This window comes from Balaenoptera physalus (genome assembly GCF_965194825.1).
Source record: "Balaenoptera physalus genome assembly, chromosome: 20".
NCBI classification, from domain to species: Eukaryota; Metazoa; Chordata; class Mammalia; order Artiodactyla; family Balaenopteridae; genus Balaenoptera; species Balaenoptera physalus.
In genome coordinates this window covers 16,386,643-16,409,833 of record NC_138901.1, presented here as the reverse complement: position 1 = coordinate 16,409,833, position 23,191 = coordinate 16,386,643, and the positions used below count along the sequence as shown (strand labels likewise).

General features: G+C 40.9%; 1 protein-coding gene across 7 annotated transcripts in view; it reads right to left on the bottom strand.

The window, feature by feature from the left end:
* The window catches only part of KANSL1 (KAT8 regulatory NSL complex subunit 1), a 188,918-nt gene extending 169,572 nt beyond the window's left edge, over positions 1–19,346 (bottom strand). For 4 of the 7 annotated variants that reach the window (XM_082443085.1, XM_082443087.1, XM_082443084.1 and 1 more), the window contains exons 1-2: positions 18,531–18,731; positions 17,271–17,409 (exon numbers count right to left, since the gene is read on the bottom strand). The gene's annotated coding sequence lies outside the window, so the exon portion shown is untranslated. Of the gene's footprint in view, positions 1–17,270; positions 17,410–18,530; positions 18,732–18,784; positions 19,018–19,325 lie in introns of those variants that run through there. The other 3 variants (XM_082443081.1, XM_082443083.1, XM_082443080.1) reach the window with 3 other exon arrangements.
* Between the last annotated feature and the right edge of the window lie 3,845 nt (positions 19,347–23,191).

Genomic DNA, 23,191 nt, shown 5'->3' with positions numbered 1-23,191 from the left:
AGTCCAGAAACAAACACTCACATTCACAGTCAATTGACTTTTGGCAAGGGTGCCAAGACAATTCAATGGGAGGCAAGTGAGGTAGGAGTGGGGGTTGGATAGTCTTTTCAGCAAAAGGTCGTGGGGCAACTGGATATTCACATGCAGTAGAATAAAGTTGGACCCCTATCTCACACCATGCACAAAAATTAACTCAAAATGTATCATAGACTTAAATATAAGAGTTAAAACCATAAAATTCCTAGAAGAAAACAAGAATAAATCTTCATTATCTTGGGTTACACAATGGTTTTTAGACATGGTACCAAAAGCACAAATGACAAGAAAAAATAAGTAGACTGAACTTCTTCAAAATTATAAAATTTTGTGCATTAAAGGACACCATCAAGGGACTTCCCTGGTGGCACAGTGGTTAAGAATCCCCCTGCTAATGCAGGGGACACAGGTTCAAGCCCTGGTCCGGGAAGATCCCACATGCCACAGAGCAGCTAAGCCCGCAAGCCACAACTACTGAGCCTGCGTACCACAACTACTGAAGCCCATGAGCCTAGAGCCCATGCTCCACAACAAGAGAAGCCACCACGATGAGAAGTCCGTGCACCACAACAAAGAGTAGCCCCTGCTCGCCACAACTAGAGAAAGCCCATGCACAGTAACAAAGACCCAACACAACCAAAAATAAATAATTTTTTTAAAAAAGGACCCCATCAAGAAAGTGAAAACAGCCCATGAAATGAGAGAAAATATTCAAAATTCATGTGTGACAAGGGACTTGTATCCAGAATATATAAAGAACTCTTAGGACTCAACAATAAAAAGACAATGGAGTTTAAAAATGGCAATGAGGGCTTCCCTGGTGGCGCAGTGGTTGAAGGTCTGCCTGCTAATGCAGGGGACACGGGTTCGAGCCCTGGTCTGGGAAGATCCCACATGCCGCGGAGCGACTGAGCCCGTGAGCCACAGTTGCTGAGCCTGCACGTCTGGAGCCTGTGCTCCGCAACGGGAGAGGCCACGATAGTGAGAGGCCCGTGCACCGCGATGAAGAGTGGCCCCCGCTTGCCACAACTAGAGAAAGCCCTCACACAGAAACGAAGACCCAACACAGCCATAAATAAATAAATTAAAAAAATTTTTTAAAAAAATGGCAATGAATGTGACAGAAATAGACATTTCTCTGAAGATACACAAATGGCTAATAAGCATATGAAAAGGGCCCATCATCATTTGCTATCAGAAAAATTAATTCAAAACCACAATGAGATACCCCTTCACACCCACTAGCATGGCTATAATCAAAACGATAGACAATTACAAGTGTTGACAGGATGTGGAGAAACTGGAACCCTCACAATGGGGTATATCCATACAATGGAATATTACTCAGCCATAAAAGGAATGAAAAGCTGATATATGATACAACGCAGATGAACCTTGAAAACATGCTAAGTGAAAGAAGCTAGTCACAAAACAGCTCATACTGTATGATTCCATTTATATGAAATGTCCAGCAAGGACAAATCATAGAGACAGAAACTAGATTAGTGGCTGCCAGGGGCTAGGGGACAAAAGGAAATAGAGAGTGACTACTAATAGATATAGGGTTTCTTTTGAGGGTGTTGAAAATGTTCTAAAATTAGTTTGTGGTGATGGATGCACAACTCTGTGAATACACTAAAAAAAAATTGTATGTTTTAAATGGGTAAATTTTATGATATGTGAAATGAGTATCAGTAAAGCTATTTAAAAAAAAAAGATGAAGCCAAAATAATACTTAATTTCTAAGCAACTTCACTGTGCAAAAAAAATGTTAAACTACTTGTAAAAATATCAGAAGACAAGCGTAATTCTGCAATTTATTTCCACTTGAGAGATTACCTCAGAGCACTAATATGCTTTCATGTTACACTTGCAACCTCATTGCCAGCAGTATATATAAGCAAAAATTAGGTCCTCATCAAACTCAAGTTATTCAACTTACTCAAGTAAATTATTCTAAATTACTTTATGTAAGAATGAAATGAGGAAGATACAACACGTCATAGATAAAGTCAGTCATCTATAGGAATGATACAAACTAGGACATCAATAAGCCAGTGAAGAGTTTAAAGAACACAAAATCCTATTCCTGGAAGGGTTATCTTCAGTGAGATAGGATTGGAATGTATTATTATTTTAAAAGCTTAAACAAAAGTAGCAATATTATACTCTGCCCAAAGAATATTATAACAGATGGTTGGCAAGGCTTCTGTAAAAGGGTAGTTCAAAGAGAAAAAACTTGGCATTGTCATTCCCAGTTCTACCTGGAGTATAAAGAAAACTGCCCTGGTTCACAAATACAGGATCTGAGAGGAAGAGTATGTGCTGAACAGGAAAGAGTATGCTGATCAGTCAACTCATTTCTGAGCCAGATTGATCATTTTATTTTTGCCCCTATAAATCAACAATTTATTTTTGTTTCATGGTCCAATCAATATAGATGTGATTAGCAGATGAATCTATCCCCTAGCAATCAACAGACTGATGTGATTAATGCTGGACTGGCATTCAAGTTCTAGTTCTACCACCAAGCAGCGACGTGACTTAGGGCAAATGACTTCACTGCTCTCAGTTTCCTCATGTAGAAAACAAGACAGCCTGACTAACTTAAACCAAGGTTTCTTTTCAACTCTAAAGCTCAATGATTCAGAAACCTGAAAACTACAATAGTAACAATGATGTGTGGTTCAAGAATCTGTGTGTTCAACACTACAAAACTTCTTTGAAGGGAACCGATATAAAAATTTAAATAACACAATAAATGCTTTCTCAAAAAAAAAAAATTAGAACCTACTAAGACATACACATATAACAGAACTTGGTTCTAAATTATAATCAGAAACTGACATATATGACTCACTAGTAATAGAGATAAGAAACACACTTAACCAATATTCTGTAAAGTCAGGAAAAACTAAAAATGTATTATATGGTTACCCAATTTTAGAAGGAAGATCTAGACTTTGGCTAGATAAAACTAAAGTTATGTTTAAAAGGCAAATGTGTAATACAAAGCATAGAGATGGACTTTAAAAATACTTGACTATAAGAAAGCAAAAAAGTCAGATGCTCAAACAAAATGTTTAAATTGCTAAGTAGTGTGGGGGGAGCGGAGGAGAGTAGGAGTGGGGAGAGGAAAAGGAAAATAACTTTTCTCAAAATAGACAATAAAAATGAGGGACTTCCCTGGTGGCGCGGTGGTTGAGAGTCCGCCTGCCAATGCAGGGGATACGGGTTCGATCCCTGGTCCAGGAAGATCCCACATGCCGCGGAGCAACTAGGCCTGTGTGCCACGGCTGCTGAGCCTGTGCTCTAGAGCCCGTGAGCCCACATGCTGCAACTACTGAAGCCCGTGCACCTAGAGTCCATGCTCCACAACAGGAGAAGCCCCCGCTCTCTGCAGCTAGAGAGAGCCTGCACGCAGCAATGAGGACCCAACGCAACCAAAACACACATAAAATAAAAATTTAAAAAAAAAAAAAATGAGGAAAAGCAATAAAATACCATAAATTATAGCAGATCAGGAGAACTAAGGCCTAGGTAGGCAAAACAACAATTAAAACCTTGCAAGAGGGACTTCCCTGGTGGTCCAGTGGTTAAGACTCTGAGCTCCCAATGCAGGGGGCCCAGGTTTGATCCCTGGTCGGGAAACTAGATCCCGCATGCATGCTGCAACTAAGAGTTCGCATGCCGCAACCAAAGAGTCCGTGTGCCACAACTTAAAGATCCCGCATGCCAGCAACGAAGATCCCGCATGCCGCAACTAAGACGCAGCGCAGCCTAAATAAAATAAATAAATAAATATTTCTAAAAATATAATAAATAAATAAATAAACCTTGCAAGAAAATGCAAAGCCACAGAGAGGTGGTTTAAATATATAAAAAGCCAGATGCTGAATAAAGACTGGATGGAGCACTTGATAAACAGGGTATAAACAGTGACAAGAGCAAGACAACTGACAGGCCTAACTGTAATTTGCTTCAATACTTACTGAAGAAGATATAAGGAAGAAATCTATTTCTACTTTAAAGCATATGAATCACTGACAGTGAATTAAATTCATCATTAAACAAACAAGATGCTGCCAAACTAATATATCACATGTTAGGTAGTCATGAAGTCCCAAAGTACTCGCATTTTAAAAGAATTTATGTATAAAATTATAAAATTGCAAGGAAGAACCTACTGACAGTCATCTGAGAGAAGTGACCTCCAATAAGACCCAAGAGGACGGAATCCAGATCTCTTTCCTTTATCAACAAAATTTACCCAGCCCCTTGCTCAACTCCTGGCATATTTTGGCACTCAACAAATATTCGCTGAACAAAAATGAACAAAAACATGCCATCAATATAACTCCCATCTATTCAAGAGAAAGGCTCTGGCTGTGAGCTTCAAATCGGTCAAACTGGCAAACCTCTACTAGAGGATGAGATCAGAAGACATATCAGCATAAATAACCTTCTGAGGAAAAGACAAACATGGCTTCTAAAAGAAGAAATCACACCACACCAGTCTACCCAAACTCTCTGAGGAGAAAGTATGTGAATATAACTTATTTAGGCTTTTATATAAGTCTTGACAAGAGTCTAAATTAAAGGGTATTTTTAAAAAGCCTGAGTGGCCACAGAGTTGAGAATATTTCCCGTGGATGGGGTGTGGTTTATGAGACTGACACACCGTGTACTGCGCAAAGGGGGCAGGTTTACACAGGGCATGACACATAGAAAACTATGGGTGGACAGACGCTGAGGTACTTCCCCGGGAAGTATAAGCAGACGATTGATCTTAGGTAATGTTTCAGAAATGCTATATTTAACATTTTCATAAATTATATGAAAGGTATACAGAGAATTCCCCATTTTGCAGATGGAATGATGAGCTTTCTGACAGTGAAATATTGCACTAAATTGGAAAAATAAGGGAACTGAGAGGTGGAGAAAAATTTTAAGTATATCAAATGAGAAACATTTGCAAAAACTAGGATGTATTTTCAGTTTAGAGAATACTTTGCAAGCATGAAAGGTGTCTAAATATCTGCAGGGCTGTCCAGCAGAAGAGAAACTAGAGTTGCTCCAGGCAGTTCCTGTGTAGACAAAATTAGGCCCAAAGTGGAAACTGCAGAGGGACACATTTCAACTAACATAAGGTCAAGCTTTCTAAGCACCAGACCAGACCTAACTGAAAGGGTGATTCTTACTCTGAATTATCTCTTAAGAGCCCACTGAGATACAAGCTCCTAAAGTACTGCAGGCAGGAAAACAGCAGGTATTAACAGCATGCAGCATGGAAAAATGAAAAGTAAAGCATTTACAGGAAAAAAATCTAAGTTGTACCTAAAGGATGCATGGCTTCTAGTTAAAAAAGAAATTTTTGAATAATTACAGAATGTTACTTAAAGACAATGTGATTTTTGTATGCAAAGCGGGGAGGGATTGCAAATTCTACTGCCAACAAGGAAAAGACTGTGAATAGAACATATTTTCCTATCCTTCTAACAAATCATAATTTAGCTGTATCTGAAATGCAGTTATGATTGGTTACCATAAATCCAGAAAGGCAAAGCAGTGCTGACAAAGATCCAGAGAAGTATACGTAAATGGAATGACTAAGAGGCTGAAGGAGATGTCACTGGAGATTACATTTTAAAATCAATCATCTTTGGCCTTCCCTGGTGGCGCAGTGGTTACGAATCCGCCTGCCAACGCAGGGGACACTGGTTCGGGCCCTGGTCCAGGAAGATCCCACATGCCGCGGAGCAACTAAGCCCGTGCGCCACAACTACTGAGCCTGCGCTCTAGAGCCCGCGAGCCACAACTACTGAGCCCGCGTGCCACAACTACTGAAGCCCGCGCACCCTAGAGCCCGTGCTCCACAATAAGAGAAGCCACCGCAATGAGAAGCCTGCGCACCGCAACGAAGAGTAGCCCCCGCTCACCGCAACTAGAGAAAGCCCGCGCGCAGCAATGAAGACCCAACACAGCCAAAAAAAATAAAAAATTAAAATCAATCATCTTCAACTGAGAAACATGAAAGCCAAGGGGCACTATGATCAAAATCATAAAATGTATCAATATGGTAAATACTAATTTATTCACCAAATCTTGGTACAATACATTAAGCTTTTAAACTTGAAAAGATAGATCTTTTTTTCCACAAAAGATAAAAAGAAAGTTGTAGAATGTGTTATCACCAAGCAGTATTTAGGGTTAAGAATACTCAAGAAGTATACAAATTTATGTATATTAAGTCCATTCTGGGCTCCTACAGGATAGAAGTGACATCTGAGGCGAGGCCTTAAGTTTCTGAGGTTAACATCTTATAATTGCCTCACATCAAAACATTCCTTGGGGGCTTCCCTGGTGGCGCAGTGGTTGAGAATCTGCCTGCCAATGCAGGGGACACGGGTTCGGGCCCTGGTCCGGGAAGATCCCACATGCCACGGAGCAACTAAGCCCGTGAGCCACAATTACTGAGCCTGCGCGTCTGGAGCCTGTGCTCCACAACAAGAGAGGCAGCAACAGTGAGAGGCCCGCGCACCGCGATGAAGAGTGGCCCCCGCTTGCCGCAACTAGAGAAAGCCCTCGCACAGAAACGAAGACCCAACACAGCCAAAAATAAATAAATAAATAAATAATTAATTAAAAAAGAAAACATTCCTTGGTGCCAACTGAGACATGACAATTGGCTGACAGCTCCCTAACAGACTCAGTAAGGCTTGCTGGTATAGTTCTTGTTATTTTTATTATAATTTTTAAAATTTATTTATTTTTATTTTTATTTATTTTTGGCTGCGTTGGGTCTTTGTTACTGCGCGCGGGCTTTCTCTAGTTGCGCGGAGCAGTGGTTTCTCTTTTTGCAGAGCACGGGCTCTAGGCTCGCGGGCTCAACAGTTGTGGCTCGCAGGCTCTAGAGCACTGGTCAGTAGTTATGGCACATGGGCTTAGTTGCTCCGTGGCATGTGGGATCTTCCCGGACCAGGGCTCGAACCCATGTCCCCTGCATTGGCAGGCAGATTCTTAACCACTGCGCCACCAGGGAAGCCCTATAGTTCTTTTTAGTCCTTTATCTATGTATGTACAGTTGTCCCTTGAACAACACAGGTTTGAACTGATCCACTTATACTCGGATTTTTTCCAATCAATACATACTACGCAATGCTCAATTGAATCCCTGGATGTGGAACTGCAGATACAGAGGGCCTACTGTAAAGTTATATGTGGATTTTCTCCTGCACAGAGGTCAGCGCCCCCAATTCTTACATTGTTCCATATGTGTAATATATATATATATATATATATATATATGTGTGTGTGTGTGTGTGTGTATCTTCTTTATCTTTTATATATTTAGAATCTTTATATATCTCTATATCCTGAATTTTTCATTTATCATATACTCAACATTCTAAGACATTAAAAGTTCTTTAAAAATATTGTTTTATGGCTGTATAATAATTCACCATTAAATTAGCCATAATTTACCCATTAATCTCACTGCTCATTCAAGTTTATTCCCAATTCTCACTTGTATAATGCTACAATGAATATCTTTAGTCACAAATCTTTCTATACATCTCTATATTTTCCCCCTTAAGATAAATTCCTAGAAGTGGAATTACTGAGTTAAAAGACAGTTTAAGGTTTTTTGATATATGTTGCCAAAATACCTTCCAGAAAAATTGGGCCCAATGCACACTTCCCCTAGCAGTTTTAGAGACTGCCCCCTCACTACCTTTGACCATACAGTTCAATTGACAATTTGATAGGCTAAAAAAAAGTAGTATATCATTTTTATCTGAATTCCTTTGATTACTTATCAGAATAAAAATGTTTCTTATATGCTTCTTGGTCATTTGTGTTTCTTCTTTGTGAACTCTGATCATGACCTTTGTCAATAAGGCATTTTTACTTTCTTTGGGCCTTGACAAACTGAAAACCAGCTGAGATGGAGTCACATATCAGTGACTTCAGCTCCCCCTGCTGGCCAAAAAATTACTACCATGATCAAGACCTAGATTAAAGTACCACGTAGACTACACTTAAAAGCTTGCCATTTTCTGGGCTGTTGCTACAAACGCAATTTATACACGGTGATAAAAGATAAAACATTATGTGTCTAAACCCATACTTAACAGAGCTGTGATGGGAAAGGAGAAAGGGGATACCTGATCACTAATGTTTAATGATTAGTGTCACAAAAAATGTTTAAATTATAATCAGTTCACTGCCAAATTACTACCTGGATGGAACATTACAAGCATAAAATTCATTTCTCTATACTTTATTTTTATTACTGTTATTTTTTTTTTATGGCCGCACCGCGTGGGCGCTTTCTGTATCTTAGTTCCCCGACCAGGGATTGAACCCAGGGCCACAGCAATGAAAGGGCCAAGTCCTAACCACTGGACCACCAGGGAAGTCCCTATACTTTATTCCAACAATGTAAAAACATTCTAGTTGCCAGATGACACTGGGTTGTCAGCACACTGGTTCTCTTTTTTAAAAGCAAAAATAAGAAAACAAAAACACCTATGCGCCCTTCATCATTCAATGAACGATTTAAAAACAAAAAACAAAACCCTCTTTGTAACCCTTATTCCAAAGCTATAAAGCTGCTCCCACTAAACAGATTGGGTCCTATAGTTCCAAAGGGTAAGGCCAGGATTGGCGAATGGATGTAACTAACTCAGCTTTCCCACTGATACCCTCTTAAAGATGCATTTCACAGGTTGGGCAGTGCAGTGCTCAGACCATTCATTCATTCAACACATTTACTACATGTCATCACTTTGCAAGCAGTGATGATGAAAGACAGGACACAGCCCCTACTCTCAAAGAACTTGGAGACGAGCTGCGTGGAGAAGCAAACCTGCAATCACTGTACAACAGAAGTGCTAGGGATGCACACACAAAGGCAAAGCCTGGGTGCACAGGAAGCTCTCCACGTTAGTTACTGCTGTTACTACACCTCACTGTTATTCAAGAACTAGGACAAGTATGTTTCTAGAACAGGGCAGGAGGTCACTTTAAACAGTGGCAACTGCTTGTGTGAAGGCCCAGGGGCAAAGGAGCAACAAGGTGTACAGAAGGAACTACAAACAGCAGCTCAACGCTGCTGAGCGCAGAGAGCTCAGGAAGGAGCAGAGGAAGTGATCTGGGCCAAGGGCCTGTGTGCTTGGCAAAAGCATGTGAACTTCACCTCGAAAGCCAGGTAAGCCATGGGGAGGAAACATATGGTCATATGAGAAGACCATTTAGCACTGGGAAAAACACATTTGCAGATCATCAGTATATGGATGTGGGACTCCTACAGAGTGAGACACAAACTTATCTACGATGTCACTCAGGAATTACATAGGCTGGGAGGAGAGAAGGCCAAGGCAAGGCAAACACTGATTGAAAGAGAAAAAATGTCTGCAAAGAAAACTGAGAAAGAACAGCCAGAGATGACAGCGATGACAGAAAGAGGCAGCACTCAGATCACCTGTACTGCACTGTGTGCCAGGCACTCACCTATGTGCTTTTCATGTATTAATGCATTTCCTCCTCACAACAGTCCTGTAATGTTAAGTGCCATTATTTTTAATACTATTTTTCTCATTTTTCAGGTGAGGTAACTGAGGCACAGAGAGGCACACAGTAAGTGCAGAGCTGAAATCTGAATCTAGGAGACTCACTGCAGAGTCCACATTCTGTATCATGACTCTACAGTGCCTTTCAGAAATGACGACAGGAAGCCAGGAGGGACCACTACCACCACAGCCGGGGAGAACGGTCAAAGACCACAAGGAGGCCTCAGAAGATAAGGGCAGAAAGGGCAGAAAGGGATGACTCTGTAAGGGCAGGTACAGTAGAACACATAGGAAGAAGCTACAAATACTTCACTGGCAAAGGGACCAGTGGTCGCAGTTTAAGGGTTTTGCGTTTGTAAAGCGAGAGACTTGAGTGTGTTTATAAGCTGAGGGACAAGAGCCAACAGGGAATGGGAGGGTGAAAATGGGTTGGGAAAAGGTACAAATGACAGCCAGAGGTCCCTAACAAGGAGGAAGAAAACAGCTCAAGAGACCAGAGAGGTGGGCTAGTATAAGAAGAAACAAATACAGGGACAGTGTTGGGCCCAAGAAGAGTCCCTTCCCTGACAGGCTCTGTGCTCTATGACCGAAGAGGCAAAGTCACTGGGGGAAAGAGGTTTTCTTTGTAAGCAAGGCAGATGTTCCACTTCTGAAGAAGCCCCCACAGTCAGATGCTTTTAGAGGGACTTCCCTGGTGGTGCAGTAGGTAAGACTCTGCGCTCCCAATGCAGGGGGCCCAGGTTCGATCCCTGGTCAGGGAACTAGATCCCACGTGCATGCCACAACTAAGGAACCCGTGTGCCACAAACAAGGAGCTGGCAAGCCGCAACTAAGGAACCCACAAGCTGCAACTAAAGAGCCCGCCTGCCACACCTAAGGAGCCTGCCTGCAGCAGCTAAGACCCAGTGCAACCAAATAAATAAATAATTTTTTTTAAAGATGCTTTTAGAATTATAACATTGATTTATATTCTTTATTTGATTCTTTTACTCCTGTTTTCACTCTTATCTAGCTGTCTCATTAAATTATGATCTAGGTTGCAAACATTTCACAAGATGATTTCTAAGCAAGAAGAAAATCTAGCAAAAACTAAAATCACTAGACTGTTCAGAATAGAAAGATAATTTTTTAAAAAGATAATATTTTTCCATTTCTTCAAGTCAAGTACGTGAATATACTCTCTAAGCTTCCAGAACTTACTATGGCTACTCCCATTGTCCTCTGGAGCAAACCAGCCAACAATGCCCAGAGCTGCTCTCCCGCTCACGGCTTGACTTCTCTCCCCAGCTCTGCCTCAGCCTGGTCAGCACTCTCTCTGGCCTAGTCAAATGGCCCCTCGGCCCACAGTCCAAACAGTTATCCAATACCATGAACTCCTTCACTTCAGGATAGGGACACAGGAAAAGGAATTTGGGAACTAGCCTCTGATGACAACTAACAAAGCAATTTCATGACACATATTTATCTAAAGCAGTTCCAGACCACTGTAAAAATCGGATGAAAGCAATGGACCCTTCCTCTCCGTAAAATGCACACAGGCAAAACCACATCATTTTGCATCAGACTGTCAAAAAGCTGTCATCTTCATGTTATCCTATCCATAGAAAAGTCCCTCCAGCCATCGTTAAAGATCTATTTACTCTTCCTTGGCAAATTATTTATATAAGCTTAGTTTGCTGATATCCTAACCTACCACAGAAAGAAGGCATTAAAATAAAGGGGAGAGTTTCTGGAGGCTGGAACAAGGCCAGTAACAGCCGGATACTAAGGTAGGAGATCAGGAAAGTAGATAATCACAGACTAAAGAAAATGAAGACTAGCCCGAGAGTATGTAATACGTGCACACTACTCCATGAATACAGTTTATTTTACGGCCTCCAAAGGCACGTTACATTTCAGCACAGCACAATAAGTGGTGGGCATAGTGTAGATCTTCCGTAATTTTGAATTATTATTAAAAAATAAAATTTTGTTCAGAGCACTTTTTTTTTTTTTTTTTTAATTTGGCTGCGTGGCTTGTGGGATCTTAGTTCCCCAACCAGGGATCGAACCCAGGCCCTCCGCAGTGACAGCGAGGAATCCTAACCACTGGACCACCAGGGAATTCCCCAGAGTGCCTCTTAAAGAGGCAGAAAAGCATGTAAAAGCACCTTTTAGAAAAATTTTCACCTAAGTAAACTTTTAAAGTTGTAACACTAGTTTCAGGAGAGGAAACCATCAAACAAAGGTACATACAGGCCAGTTGAGAAAGGTAAGATTTTAAAACAAAACAGAAAGGTCAGCAGCAGCCAGATTATCATGTGTCTATATGCTACATCAAAAAGGTTGAACTTTACCCTAAAGGCAAATAGGAGGGGAATGGAGGCAGAGGGCGGGCCAAATCAGTCAGGCCAGAGAAGGAACTTCCTCAAGGTCCTGCTATTTCTGGAATGACCCATACTGTCAACCCCCCAAAGAAGTTAAATGCTGGAGGATAACCATGCCGGCTTCTTCAAGTACGGCATCTGACTGAACATAAAACATCTCTTTAGTCACACAGAGAATGTGTTAATTCCACATTACTGAGTATCCTTAGCTCCCAAACCCCTCGAGAGAGATACCTGGGCTTAATTCTTACGTAGTAAGGAAATCCCAAGGTTTCATCAATTTCCACAAAGGATGAGACATGGAGAACAGCCTGTAATCCTGACCTTAATTTTTCAAATCAGAATTTTACTGATAGCTAAAAGAAAAAGAATATTACCACCTTCTAAAGTTTCAATTTTATATAAATCTAAAGCTTCAATAACAAAATCTATATATTAAAGACAAATGAGATAAACAAGGCCCTACTGTATAGCACAGGGAACTATAGTCAATATCTTGTAATAAACAATAATGGAAAAGCATCTGAAAAAGTGATTCAGTTATATAGCACTTTGCTGTACACCAGAAACTAATACAACATTGTAAATCAACTATACTTCAATAAAAATTAATTTAAAAACTTAAGAAGACAAATGCATGAGACACCTAAAGAAATAATCTACTTCTTTAAATCATATGACCAATTTGCACCAAAATTTTCATTTCCTATGTGTAGGTGTTGACGGTCTGCTACCCATGATGAGTAACATTAGTCTATAGGGCTGATGAGGCTAATGGATGTTGTCATGGGTTGAATTTTGTCCCCCACAAAGAAGATATTTTGTACTACTAACCCCTAGTACCTCAGAATGTGACCTTAGTTGGAGAAAGAGTCTTTACAGAGGTAATCAAGTTAAAATGAGCTCATTAGGATGGGCCCTAATCCAGTACGACTGCTGTCCTTTTAAAAAGGAGAATTTTTGAACAAAAAAGACACATACACAGAGAGAACTCTGTGTACAGACTGGAGTTATGCTGCCACAAGCCGAGGACCTACCAGATGCTAGAGGAGAGACCTGGAAGAGATCCTGCCCCAGCACCTTCAGATGGAGCATGCCCCTGCCCTCAGACTTCTAGCCTCCAGAACTGAGAGACAATACATTTCTGTTGTTTAAGCCACTTAGTTTGTGGCACTTTGTTATGGCAGCCCTAGCAAACAGATGTCATGAAGAAAATTAGCAGCTTTTGTTTATTGAGCACATACCAAGTGTTATTCTAAGCACTTCGCATCAACAAACTCATTTAGTCCTTACAAAATCCACCGTAGGATCGAGGTACTACAATTATACACTTTTCACAGGTAAGGACACCAAGTCTCTAAGAGGATGAGACACTTGCCCAACATCAGGCAGAGCCCCCCACTATGACCACTAGCTACAAGGAACTATTATTTTTAGTAATTACTTTAATAACAGTAGTAGTTCACTAAGCCAAATCGCAGATATAATATACACAAAGATCCTCTGAAGTAAATGTTAATTTCATTTCCAGTACAAAGGAGGACACTGAACCTCCGAGAGATTTTTAAATTTCTTAAAATTGCCCCACATCACATAACCAAGAATGTGATAGTGTATCTAACTGCCAACTGGAGGGAATAAACAATGAAAATCTTTTTTTTACTAACTTTAAGAGCAAGTGAAATTTTTTAATGCCTGACCTTGCAATTCAATACTAGAAATATAAACCTACAAATTTGAAATTCTTCAAGATCCCAGGAGAAAATGTGCCCTAGATTACAGTACCCTTTGTATATGCATCCCTTCAACCACTGTTCAAGAGCTATTGCCCTCTCATTTGTGGCTCCTTGACATTTCTCTGACTTCCAGACACAGAAGAAGAAAAGATGTAAGGATTGGAAGTTTTTAAAAACTTTTTTGTATTTTTTGATTTTGATACAAACATCGGAAAGTGTGAAAAAAAATATAATACAGCGAGAAGTCTCCTTCCCACTCTGTCCTCTACCTGACCAGTTTCTAGACTTAACAGGTAACCGATGTCACCATTTTCTTGTTTATTCTTCTGAAGTGTTTTTTAATGCATATACAACAAGCCAATACAAATTTTCTTTTCTCCCTTCTTTTTTTTCAAAAAACACAAAGGGTAACATATCATACACACTTTTCTGCATCTTGCTTTTATCGCCTAAACGTTTATCCTGGAGATCTTTCCATATCCTATTGAATCATATTTTAATTATGTCCTTTTGTTTGTCAAGAATACTTTTTACTTGCTTTCATCATAGTTCAGTCTAGCACACAAGGCACTAGCACACAGGCAACCAGCAGTCCCTGAGAGCTACCTGAGACAACTGATGGTGGCACCATATCACACACCAAAGACCTTGTATCTCTTCTCTCCATCTCATCTTCACTTTGATCTTTTCTCCAACTCACCCAATTCTCCTCCTCCTCCTCCCTGTTCTTCTCCCATCTCACACATACCCTAACCCTGACAACTGTACATAAAAACACCAAACATCACTGATACTGCTTAGTCATGGCTAGCAATAAAAAAGCTGCAGACCCCTGATATAGAGAAAGGGGTAAATAACTCCATGGGAACTAATTAACAAGAGTGCCTTAGGGACTTCCCTGGTGGTCCAGAGGATAAGACTCCTCACTCCCAATGCCAGGGGGCCCAGGTTCGATCCCTGGTCGGGGAACTAGATCCTGCAGGCATGCCACAACTAAGACCCGGAGCAACCGAAATAAATAAATAATTGTTTTTTTTTTTTTTTTTTTTAAAAGAGTGCCTTGGGCTTCCCTGGTGGCGCAGTGGTTGAGAATCTGCCTGCCAATGCAGGGGACACGGGTTCGAGCCCTGGTCTGGGAAGATCCCACATGCCGCAGAGCTACTAGGCCCGTGAGCCACAACTACTGAGCCTGCGCGTCTGGAGCCTGTGCGCCGCAACAGGAGAGGCCGCGATAGTGAGAAGCCCGCGATAGTGAGAGGCCCGCGCACCGCGATGAAGAATGGCCCCCACTTGCCGCAACTAGAGGAAGCCCTCGCACAGAAACGAAGACCCAACACAGCCAAAAATAAAATAAATAAGTAAATAAATAAATAAATTTTAAAAATGCAAAAAAAAAAAAAAAAGAGTGCCTTAAATCGAGGAGTTTTTGTTTGGAGTTATTTTTCCTTTGTTATTTATGTTTCTTTTTGTACTTTGATTCTTGAAAAGGGTGAGTATTGGTACTATTTTCTATAAGCCTGGGAAAAGAAATAAGCACATAATGAGGTCTGATGTTTAAGTAATGCCTTAGAACTAGAGTTCATTCTGAAATAAGATAATCAGAAACAAAGTGTAAGAACTATAGAAAATAAATATTTTGGCTCCAAAGTATACATTTTAATTAGCCTACCTTTTTTTTTTTGACTTAAAAATAAGCAGTTGCAATCTGAAAACACATCTCAGAAACATTTTAAAGGTATTCACAAATGAAAAAGAGAATAAAGTTCCCTCTCTCTTTTTTATTTTCCATCCTGCAAGTTCAATGTTATCCTTTTCCCATCCCCCCCAAAAAAGTGCCTTTTTCCCCTGCCCAGATCACACTACAGTTTTTAAGGGTTTTTCTTAAGTCATAAAAGGAGGAGGAAAATGTTAGCAAATAAAAAATTTGTTTAGACTCAGAAGAGGTCTTCCACTGAGCAAAGGGTTAAATTAAGGCAGTCACATAACTACATTCTTAAGTAGTTAACAGGTGGTAACACACAGTATGGAGTACTGACTTCACTCTGTATTCCTGTCATTCCAGAGGGCTTTGGTGCAACTTCAAGGGTTAGTGTAGAACTTGCCCAGGTTCAGAGATTTAGAGGTAAAATGTCATATATATAGATATATAGATATCTAATCTATATCTATAGATATATAGATCTTAAAAAGCAGGCCTCTATGTATCTAATCCATTAGTTAAAACTGTAAAATAAAAATCTAATATATTGATCCCCAGTTCCTTGGGTTTCTACGGAACTAGAACCTGTGGATATCCCCTTGCCTGCTTCCTAAAGACAACAAATGCCACCAGGTCGTGGCACTAAACACTCAATACCAAAGAGAAATATTCTTGTACAAGGTCCTCCAGTTCCTATAGGTTCAGGACTTCTGGCTGGGTTTCCCATGCAACCCCTCCAACTCTACAGGGAGACTGGCTAGAAAAACTGTGTCTCTCTGGCTTCCTTTATACTAATATAAGCACTCCTCATCCAACAATAGTAGCTGCAACATAAATGAAGATGAGAACTCAGTCTACATTTACCTAAAGATTTCCCACAATCCAAATATTTAGTTTACACAGACTGCATTAATATCTGATTTATTCACTGCATTAATTTGGAATTCCACAGGACAGATTACCAGACAACAATCTTAACTACACTAGTATTTAGCTCTGAAGGAAGCAACCTGTGCCACCCCATGAAGCTGGTGGGGGTCTTCCATCACTCCTTATCTTTCCCCATCCTTCCTCCCATTTTCCTCCCTACGTGTATCTGAAGCTTTGTCCTCTGCTTAGTCCTAATGGAGACATATATGTACAAGAACTTGAAGTAGCCAAGAGACTGGAGAACCACCACATCACTGAAAGCTTTTTAATGTAAAGATCATCTGCCCACACTGCCCCCAAAGAGGTGCATCTTGTGAGATGAAACATGGCACAAAGTGCTACCTGTTGAGAAAAATGGTGTAAATTCGCATGCAAAGGACCAGGGAATAGCAGGAGAACTCTCCAACAGAGCTATACACATAAACGAACAGGTCTTAGAATGTTCTAACATACTAAATGAAGTTTCGGAGTAAATAAATGGCTAGTGACACATCTTTTGTAACACATGAATCAGCTACAGATTTGCAAGAGTGGGACACACCCTAGCACCTACGACACTAAAGTACCTGTTTGAAAGTGGACCTGGCTGTCTGAATTGCCAATCCATCCTACTGAGATTGGAACAGAATTTTACATCTATGTGGGTTGTCATAATTTAAAATTAAAAAATAAACACATCATTTTCATGGAAATTAATTTGAGAACTTCATTAATATTTTAACACCAACGATTAAGAACAGTAGCAATACAAAGTAAGGAGTAACTAATCAGTCCTAGGAAGCAAACACAACAGTTTTTTTGAGGGGAAAGGAATGTCGGGTAAGAGGGTTGACGAACTGCAAATTCAAGAACTAGAAAATCCTCAATTGTAAAGAAAAAGAAATAATATGAGGCCTTTAATTAAAAAAAAAAATAAAACACATCTTACCTTAAGAAGCATCCAAATAGCATTCATAGTGTCAGGAATAGTTCAGACAATACTCAGAAATGAGCAAGAAGGGAGTCTTAGTAATCCCCCAGTCACCAAGTATGAGCAGGAAGGAAAATCTTTTGTTTCAAGAAGGTATCTGAAAGAGAGGACTTTCATTTAGATTTAAAATAATCAAGAATAAGCAAATAAAAAAGAATAAGCAAATAGTTTAAGCTATCTGGACAGAGATTTGAAGTACTGTTTGCCTCACCATCTTGAAAAGATGTAGAAAATACCATCCCCTTTGGAAAAGGACAAATGTGTGTGGTATAGGTATCTCCGTATGTATGTAGAAATATATTTTTCCATAAAATTGGATTAAATGTATAACACATATTTTAGATAATATAAAATTGCTTATCAAATAATTAGAAAGCCAAAACCATTTTTCCCAGATAGAAAAATGATTATCCAGGGTACTTCATAAACACTATTAAAAAATGATTTGTTAACTGATCACCTAAAAAAGCCCCTTGCGGGTACTTCCCTGGTGGCCCAGGGGTTAAGAATCCACCTGCCAATGCAGGGGACATGGGTTTGTGCCCTAGTCCGGGAAGATCCCACATGCTGCGGAGCAACTAAGCCCGTGTGCCACAACTACTGAGTCTGTGCTCTAGAGCCCATGAGCCACAACTACTGAGCCTGCGTGCCACAACTACTGAAGCCTACACGCCTAGAGCCCGTGCTCTGCAACAAGAGAAGCCACCGCAATGAGAAGCCCGTGTACCACAACGAAGACCCAACACAGCCAAAAATAATAAAATAAATTTTTTTAAAAAAGCCCCTTGCCACGTTTAGTTTTATTTAATAAATTAAAACCTCTCTGATCATTCTGATTGTCCTAAATTTTCTTGAGTTTAAGTTGCAGAGCCCATTCTACATGAAAAGTAGAATCCATTCTTGACTAAAGTGCTACAAACAAAAGACTCTTCTTCCTTAGAGATCTTTAAAAGCAAACCAAACAACTTAATTTTGAGGATGGGAGGGAGGCAAGTTTGTCTGGAGGTAGGAGGATGGATTAAATGACCTCTTGTAGGATCCTTGCCCACGTCCTAGGCCTGAATGAAAATTCCAGCTTAACCAGTTACTGCTTCGCTTAAAATGGAGGCTTGCCCGAGTAGGGACAAAAATAACAGCACCCACCTCTGTAAAATAAATTTCAAAAAATTCAAAGACTATACAGTACCCTCATTTTTAAGAAAAATTAAAAATAAAAACCTCTGGAGTGGATTTGTTCTTCCTATGCGTTTGTCACTTCGGCTTCAAAGACTTGGCATCACTTTCCTTACCGCTCGTCGGATTTTTTTTGGGGGGGGGGGGAAGGTAGGGGGGAGTTTGACTCTTGACCCAAGTCTCGGGAGGGCTTAAGAGCCCCTCCATGATCCCCACCGCAAAAGCCAAGGGGCGAAGAGAAAGGGGAGAGCCCGAGTTCCCACCCCTCCCCCCACCCTGGACCCCAGTCCCAAACCTACCCCCCTTCCCACAGTGGGGCGACTCCTTCTGCCCCAAACCCATTGTTAGGGAGGGGGCGAAAGGGAGAGTGGGCTCATGGCAGGGGCGCCTGCGGCCGTTGCCCCGGCTCGCTTCAGGAGGGGGCGGCCCGAGGGATGCAGCTTCCCTTCCTCTCCGCGTCGGTCCGTCCCACCTCGGCTCGGCCTGGCGCCCCGGGCTCTGCTCGGCGCCCCCGGCCCCGGGCCCGGCCCAGCCCGCCCCCAGAGCAACAGGCCCCCAGCCCCTCTGCCCGCAACCTGGGGCCCAGGCCTGCGGGTGGGCGCGGGGCGGGGGTCCCTGTGCCCCACACACGCGTCCCCGCTCCCCCAGCCCAGCCGCTTCCAGGGCCCTCGGCGGCGCCCGCTCCCCGGGCCCGTCGGCCCCCCGCCTCCCGGCCGGGCCGCCCCCCCAGGTTCCCGCGGTCGGGGCCGCCTACCCTTCCCCACCATCACCCCTACCGACTCGTGCCCCCACCCCCTCGGGCACCAGTGCCAACGGCGGCTCCCCCAGCCCCGGACCTACCTGCACGGCTCAACCAAGCCTAGAAGTGGGGGCGGGGAATCTTCCGCCCTCCTATGTCTCTCATTGGCCCTTCCGAGGAACATCGGGAGCGCCATTGGCTGATGGAGGATGTCCGTCAGAGCGGTGGGGCGGGATAGAAGCGGAGAGGGATGCTGGTGCCTCGGCGTCTCTGTCTCTGGGTATCTCTCTGTCTCTGTCTCAGCTCCTGGAAATGAGAGACATTTGGATGAGAGGACTGGAAAGGGGCTCAGGTGGAAGGAATAGAAATAGGAACCCTGGCAGAGCTTCCCACCAGTCTGCCACTCCGAACCCCCTACCTAAGTCCCCTTGAGATCCTCTTACCCATCACCCCCAACCCCGGCCCCTCACCCTTGTAGGTTCTTCATCCAGGAAGCGATGTGATGAAAACTCGAGGCCGGAAGGCCACAGAGGGAGATTTTATATAGGTATATAAAATATACACATACAAATACTTACATATAAAGTCAACCAGATATAAGGTCACTAGGGCCTGGAGAGGGAAGGGCACACATCTCACAGGCGAGGAAGGACTTGAGATATGGCCAAAATAAGAAAGAATCACACATCACTCTAAGAGCTGAAAACAGTGGTTTCTTCCTAGGAGGGGAGCTGAGACGACCGGGTGGGAGGAAGACTTACATTTCACTGTATATCCTTTTGTATCTTTTGATTTTAGTACCGTTCACAAAGATTCCCATTTTTTGAATTTAATTAGCTTAAATTTTAAAATAATTCTAAGGTTACAAAACCAGGGGGACAGATAAGATGGTCGTCCAGGCAAAGCGGGACAACATGCAGATTTAGAGAGGAATTTTAGTTTTTAATATGTTCAGTTCCAGATACCAGTGGTAAACCAAGTAGAGGTGTCCCAGAGGCAAGTGGAGTTAGGAAACTTGGGAGAGGGTGGATAATCTGGACTAGGGGAGATTTGGAGTTCTCCGCCTAAATATGGTGATAAGTGACATGCTAAAGGATAAACTCCCCGTAGAAATGGAAAGAGACACCCACAGTAAGGTCAGGAGCGTGAAAAGAAACAGAAAGAGGGTCAGTGAGACAAGAACAAGAGAGTGAAAAGGTATGAAAGTTAAGGGAGGAAGGGTCTCTGGAAAAATAAAATAATAAAACTATGAGAACCTCACAGGTCTTACGACTCACTTCAGAGACCCTCTTTAGCCTCATTCAATAAGAATGAAAACTTGCTGTACACCTGAAACTAACACAACATTGTAAATCAATTATACTTCAATTTTTAAAAAGCTTTTTAATTAAAAAACAAAAAGAATGAAAGCCAAGAGAATACTCAAAAAGCAGAGTTCTTAACTTTTTCATACATGCACCCTTCTCAGAAGGTTTTTAAATGCGTGACAAATATACACAGAAATTCAAAGGAAACCAATTACATTAAAATACAATTTTCAAGATATTTTTTAAAGTGTAACATAGCAATATATGTGCTTTGTATTAAATCTATTAAATAATAAGATCTAGTGGCAGGCCTAATGACCACCATAATTTTGAGGTGGTAAATGAGTAAAAATAATATTTCAAGATACCCACAACTGTCATATAATAAGAAAATACCTGTGATTTCTATTGGTGACAAGATCACAGGTACTGCTAATACTACTTGGTTTGTTATCTCCATTCATAATTGAAGGAAATATTAATTTCCTGTTTTTAATTTTCTGTTAGACTTTTGCAAAAATACAGGCATATTACCTTTTCCTGATCCAAGTTCATGGATTTCCTAATCTATGGACCCCAGGTTAAGAAATCCTATCGGAAAGAAATCATTCTTCCCCTACCCACATAGAGATGTGACCCTGCTTCCCCCACCCCCATCTCTGTCTCTCTCTTACCCTTCCCCACTTGCTCCAAGCACCCTCTGGTCCCCAGTCCTGCCTGCAGATGTTTGACGGCTCTGTGACACTAAGAACAGGGGTGATGAATGAGGGTTGGAGGAAAGATATATATACACCTTATCTGTCTTCAAAGAAAAAAGAGAAAACTCTGAGGTGTATTGCAGATCCGAAAAGATGAGGAAGAGGAGCCCAGGATGGGGTATCATTCACTACCAAGAGGGAAAAAAAATTATAAAAAGAAAACATCTTTATCAGTTAAGAAAGAATCTTTTCTCTGAGTTTATTAATATTGCTCAAATCAGCCCTAGAGAACATCTGCAATTCAGTATCTTATTTCATAAATCTGTAAAATTGGGCAAAAAATAGTAACTACCTCCTAGGGGTTTTGTGAGGATTAAATTAGTTAATACATATAATGGATTTAAAATAGTGCCTGACACAGGCTAAACACTCAGTTTTTAACTATCTTTATTATTATATTTGGCATGCTGCTTTCTGGCGCATTCCATGAAAATTTCTGGTAAGATTATTTGTATTAATGACATATATAGTAGCAAATTGAGTGCTAAGAAGGTTAGCCCAGAACTCTTGCTTTTCATTTAAATGCTTCAAAATTAGAATACTCCATTTTTTCCAGGTACATTTTCATTCCTCTAGGGGGGAATAATATCAGTGTCTCTTTAAAGTGATTGTAAACTTGGAAAAAAATGTCTGGCTACTCATATTACAAAGGACAAATTTCCATAATGCTGTATATAAAGACCTCCTACAAATCAATAAATAAAGCCCAGCAATCCTTGTACACTGCTGGTGGGAGTGTAAACTGGTACAGCCACTTTGGAAATGACTTTGATATAATCCAATAAAAGTTAAGATATACATACTCTATCAGAGCAGTCCCACTACTACATATACATTATTAGGGAATGCAGAATTTCAAGTGTCAGGATGACTATACAAGAATATTCATAGCAGCGTTGTTCCTCAGTGACCCAGAAAGGAAACCGCCCAAATGTCTACCAAGCATAAATGGTTAAATTGTGATATATTTGTACAGTGAAAATTAATAAATGATGGTTATATTCAACAACATGAGTACCTTTTTGCAAAGGTAATGTTGAACACAAAAGAAAGCAAGATACAAAAAAATATATCTAGTATTATTCCATTTATATAGAGTTTAAAAGCAGGCAAAAGTAAACTATATTCTTTAGGGATGCGTAGATAGGAGGTAAAATAAGGAAAAAGAAGGAAATGAACACAATAAATGTCAGGAGAGCCGGTCGGGGGCAGAAGAAGTTTTGTTTGATTGGGAGTAGGGGTTGTTCCTAGGGGCTGGCAGTGTTCTACTTTTGATCAAGTGACGGGTACACAAGTATTTGCTCTGTAACTATTTATTAAAATGTACCCCAAAATGTATATATTTTTTCTGTATGTATGTTATATTTCACAAAGAAAATATTTTTTTAAAAAATCTCTGTAGAAAAAAATGGACAAAAGATACGACAGAAATTTCACATAAAAGGAAAATAAGAATTGTTCTTAAACAAATGAAAAGATGCTAAACTTTACTAAAAGACGTGCATTTAAAACTCCACTGAGGGAATTCCCTGGCCGTCCAGTGGTTAGGACTCCGTGATTTCACTGCTGAGGGTGAGGGTTCGATCCCTGGTCAGGGAACTAAGATCACATGAGGCATGACCAAAAAAACCGAAAAACAAAAAAAAACTCCACTGAGATACTAACAGGTCATGAAGATAACGCTTGCTAACACATTGTGTTGGCAATGGAGAAGGGAATAGCCATTTTTTGCATCACTGGTGAAAATATAAGTTGTTCCAACATCTATGGAGGGCAATTAGGTAATAGCCATCAAAATTATAAATGCAAATAACCTTTAATTCAGCAATTCCATCCCTAGGGATTTATTCATTCATTCCCCAAATATTTATTTAGCACCAACTATGTGGCAGGCACTGTTTT